The sequence below is a fragment of the Nicotiana attenuata genome, unplaced genomic scaffold (assembly GCF_001879085.1).
Source record: "Nicotiana attenuata strain UT unplaced genomic scaffold, NIATTr2, whole genome shotgun sequence".
Classification (NCBI taxonomy): Eukaryota; Viridiplantae; Streptophyta; class Magnoliopsida; order Solanales; family Solanaceae; genus Nicotiana; species Nicotiana attenuata.
This window is the reverse complement of record NW_017670711.1, coordinates 281,889-286,877: the sequence shown is the minus strand read 5'-3', so window position 1 is coordinate 286,877 and position 4,989 is coordinate 281,889. Positions and strand designations below refer to the sequence as shown.

At 38.3% G+C, this 4,989-nt stretch overlaps 1 long non-coding RNA gene across 2 annotated transcripts; it reads left to right on the top strand.

Annotated features, from left to right (window-relative positions):
- Positions 1-461: 461 nt before the first annotated feature.
- Positions 462-4,519, top strand: LOC109242542. Of its 2 annotated transcripts, none has more exons than XR_002070410.1 (4): positions 462-618; positions 1,947-2,074; positions 2,170-2,249; positions 4,376-4,519. It is a non-coding gene; the product is annotated as an uncharacterized LOC109242542 (long non-coding RNA). The 2 variants fall into 2 exon arrangements; XR_002070409.1 differs by having other exon boundaries at positions 1,944-2,074.
- The last annotated feature ends 470 nt before the right edge of the window (positions 4,520-4,989 follow it).

Here is a 4,989-nt window from a genome sequence, read left to right as displayed (position 1 = left end):
ACACGGAAACGGATTCTAAAACAAAAGATGACATTTTGGGTCATCACAAAAATAGACAGATGGCGAGGCTAGCTAATGCTAATTCTGGAGCATGTCTTCAGTGCTAAATTAGAGTCATTGATGCATGTGGTTTTAGTGTTGTGCAAATTAAATTGAATATTTGGAAATAACAGGGTATAATACTTTGTATGCTTCCTCTCATTTTTGACAACATATTTCCTCGAGGAAATCTCTTAGTTTTGGCATTCCTATGTTACTTTTTGCGTTCTTTTATCGCTTTGTCATATCTGAGTTTACGTGGCTTCTTCACTTCTTTTTATTGAATAAAAGAAAAATGTATCAATGTATTTCATATTTCATGAACAAGTTTGTTGGGCTCGGGCTTTGCCCGGACAACACACCTCTAGTATTTATATTACTGTATTATATAGTAAAGACAAATTGGTCGACCAAGGGCAAAATTGTCATTATACTCTATCATGAAAGAGCTTTTAACAGTGTCTTCAAAACTCTTTCTTCTGTTCCAACAGAACTAAGGCGTATCCTTTCAGTTCTCCTTTTCAACACTGAAGAATACTCTATGCTCCAGTATTTTCTCATCTGTCTGTACAATTTAAGGTATGGTTCTGTTAAATTTTTCTCAATTTTTTTTCTTTTTTCCTGTTTTGTTTTTTTTCCTTTATTTTTTTTAAAGATCCCTTAATGGTTTTCATTTTTAAGGATTAATTTCCATGGCTGTTGTTGTCTTATGGTGACAAAACAAACTACAAACACCTGAGTTAATCACTTAATGATGGAATGAGTTTCGTTTAACTATTTGGACTTATAATTGAAACCAATGAGCAACCTGTCTTCTTTATTTTCCCAAGCAGAGATTGGAACTTTTCATTGTACTGTTTTGTGGCATATTGTGGTTGGTAATTTTAACGGATTACAAAAGAATGTGAATTTAAAATGGTTGTTTATCTTTTGTTCAATTTAAATATGCCAAAGTTTGATTAATCCTCCGTTACTTTAATGGGAAAACAATGTTATACTCTTTGAATTATTTTTTTACATGGATGGAGGAGTTAATTACTTAAATTTTCATCTTAGTTATGGAAATACTGTTGTAAAAATAATCTATTTTTTATACTGTTCTTTATTCACTAAAAGGCATGTCAATAATATGGTTGTGAACTTGTCGTCCTTATATATGTCAATAACTTACTGAACATGACAAGATGGTTGAAGAAGCAAAGTGGTGGTGCACCAAATTTTCAAGATAAAAGATCTAGGAGATTTGAAATGCTTCCTTGGAACTAAATTTGCTGGATCATAATAAGAAATCAGATGTATCAACACATGTATGCTCTATATCATTAGTCTCAAAGCTGTGATTAGATTGATGAGGTTACTGATTGAATTTTTGGTATGACAAAAACAAACAGGTAGCCATTTAGAGCTCAAGTTGAATTCGTTTAGGTAGTCTTTTTTTAACTAATTCTTATACTCCGTACGACACATTCGTCTCTTGCATTCTATCCTATACAGAGTTGATATTCTATACTAGATAGAAGCTTAACTAGAAATTGATCTTTTGTTAGATGTTTTGGTTGTCTTTGACTTGATATTTATGTTCGATAATATGAATGAACGAAGAAAATGGGACAACATGACCACCACTAATGTGCTCAAGTAATGGATATACAAGGAGCAAATAGTTCTTGACAAAGCAATGTTTCAGTTATATGTCTACTTGAAAGTAGTTTTAAATATGCAAACTTGTGCGGAGCATAGTCTTATATATCTTGCTGTAGCCTTTAAGGAACCGAAGATGATTCCTACCATGATATTGACCTTCCATTACTAGCCTCGCATGTTTAAGTTTTCTTGTTATTAATGACATAATTCTTTTTATCATTCAGATATGCTGATTAAGGATTATTATTTTCTGTATTTAGTAGACGGACACTAGATTAGTCTCACCAGTTATTAGTGATTCCAAGGAGATCATCTCAGCTTACGTGGATGTGTCTAACCAGAAAATGATGTTCCTTCTGATTTTGGTCCTTAACCATCCTAAGCTGTTAAGGTATTTTCAATTGAAACTTTCATTTTTGTATTTCTTCTTTCAAGATACTAAGTACTTCCCTTTTTTAAGTTTCTTCTTATAAATATTACGTTTAGTGTCGTGGGAGCGAGAAGGAAACACGAAGGGTAAAACGTCATGTTCAAAGCAAGATTCGCCAAAAACACCAGATCCAAAGGTGATTGTCTGATTTTACTAATTGAGGAAATCTATCTGTTTATCTTCTCCGTACTTATTTATATGTTATGGGCTTTTAATTGAATCTTTTTTGTTTATTTTCTGTATATGTTTTCTCTACTGGAAGATTTGGAAATATTACTACAACGACCAGACTGGTCGTTTTGCTTTTTAGAACCCTGCCCCCTAAATAAGACTTCCTGCACTAGCTTTAACTAATTTACGACCTGCGGGGAAGGTTGATTCGGGATTTAGAAGAGTTTGGGTTGAAATAGGCACACTTGATTCCCTAAGATTTTCTTAAAAGGCTAAGTTTGACTTTGGTCAATATTTTTAGTAAACGGACCCGGACTCGTGTTTTGATGGTCCCGGAGGGTCCGTAGGAAAATATGGAACCTGGGCGTATGCCCGGAATCGAATTCCGAGGTCCCTAGCCCGAGTAATAAATTTTCGTTAGAAATTGTTAAATTGAAATTCTAAGGATTTAACGAAATTAAATTATGCTTGATCATGTTGGTATCGGGCCCGTATGTTGGTTCTGGAGCCCGGTACAGGTCCAATATAAAATTTAAGACTTGCCCGCAGAGTTTGGTGTCAATCCGAGTAGTATAAGTACGTTTCGGCGCGTTTGAAGTAAATGGAAGAACTTGAAGTTCATAAGTTTGATTCAATTGGTTTTAGGGGGTGATTGTTAGATTTAGCGTTGTTTCGGGCGATCCAAGGGTCCGAGCGAGTTCGTTATATGATTTCACACTTGTCGGTATGTCCGGGCGGGGCCCAGGCGTCCCGAGCGTCAATCGGACAAGGCTCGAGTGAAGTTGGAAAATTTAGAAAGGAGCTGAAGCTCCAGTCTTCTGTCATAACCGCACCTGCGGTTGGCCAGCCGCAAGTGCTAGACCGCAGAAGTGGTCGTTCTCTCGCAGATGCGGCCAAGCCAGGCCAAGCCTAAAGCCGCAGAAGCGGCTGATTTTCCGTAGAAGCAGAGCCGCAAAAGCGGCTTGTCCCTAGAAGAAGCGGCCCAACAGCCTAGTTGAAATTCCGCAAAGGCAGACACCACTCCGCAGATGCGGTGGGCGCAGGTGCGGCCCAGGACCGTAGATGCGGAAATCACTGAAGCAGTGACCTTCATTTATTACGGGGTCTAGGCCATTTTTGCTCATTTTCACTCATTTATTGGGTGATTTTGGAGCTCCTGAGAGAAGACTTTCACCTAGCATCTTGAGGTAAGTTCATCATATTTATTTCTAGTTTAATACTTGAACCTCGGGTAGATTAACACACAAAGATTAAAGAAAAATCATGGGATTAGAGCAGAACCTAGGGTTTTGGTAAAAGTTAGATTTAACCACAATTTGTTATGGAATGAAGTAGAAATCATATATTATTGATCCTTAGGTTATAAAGAGCAACTTTCTTCGAAAAATTTCGAAATCCGGGCACGTGGGCCCGGGGTCGGATTATAGGAAACTTGTATTTAAGGTTGGGAAATTACTTCAGTAATTAAAATGCAAACTCTTAAGCTTGTATTGACTAGTTCCTACCTCGTTTAATTAGTTTCGGATCGTTCGGCTCCAAATTGAGGGTTTGAGCACGTTCTTGGTATTGGAAGTACGCTTTGGAGCGAGTTGAGTCTCCTATCTAACCTTGTAAGAGGGAATTGTCCCCATAGGTGATATAATTGAATAATTTTCCACTAAATGTGGGGGCTACGTACGCACTAGGTGAAGAGAGTCCGTGCGTAGATGCATCTATGGTTCGCGCCGTTCAACCCTCCGGCAGTGCACACTTTATTTTTATGTTGGATCGGGCCGTACGACCTCGGCACTACCTGCGCATGCTTCTTGCTCGATATATTTCTACGGACTGAACTTTGTTGTATGCCTCGAAATGTAAATGGATAACTGTCGCATTATCTAGGAAAGGACCTGATACTTCTTGCTATAAATTGTTAATTATTTGTGCTATCCATGCTTAGTATAACACCTTCTCATATTATTTGACCCTAGTAAGTGTCAAGTCGACCTCTCGTCTCTACTTCTTCAAGATTAGATAGGATACTTACTAGGTACATATTGTTTATGTACTCATACTACGCTTCTGTACTTAATTGTAATGGATCTGAGGCAGGTACATCTTGTTACCAGTCAGGTGCATACTCTTGATCGTAGCCCGAGGTTCCGCGGTGAGCTGATCCATTCCTATGCCGTTCAGCAGCACGATGGAGTCTCTCTTTACTTTTGGCTGTCTATTCTATTTCAGACATTAGGATAGATTTATTCCTTTGTATATTCTACTAGATGCCCACATACTTGTGACACCAGGTCTTGGCACACACATTAGTGGACTATTTTTTTTTTGGGATTATGTAACTATCATGGCACGATGATAATTATTGCTTGTTTTAAATTCAAACTTAGAGGTTGTGGTAACCGTTTTGGAAAAAGTAAAACTAGAACTTATTAATATTTCCGTGTTGGCTTGCCTGACAACGGTGTTGGGCGCCATCATGACCTGATGGGACAGACTGCACAACATGAGGATATTAGAGTCGCATGGGGTTGACTTCACTACTTTCCAGCTGGAGGGCAGAGCCCGCAAATGGTGGCAATCGTATGTTCTTGGCAGACCAGCAGGTTCTCCTCCCATCATTTGGGGTCAGTTCACATAGTTATTCCTGGACAGGTATATCTCACTTTCTGAGAGGGAAGAGCTACGCTACCAGTTTGAGCAGCTGGAGCAGG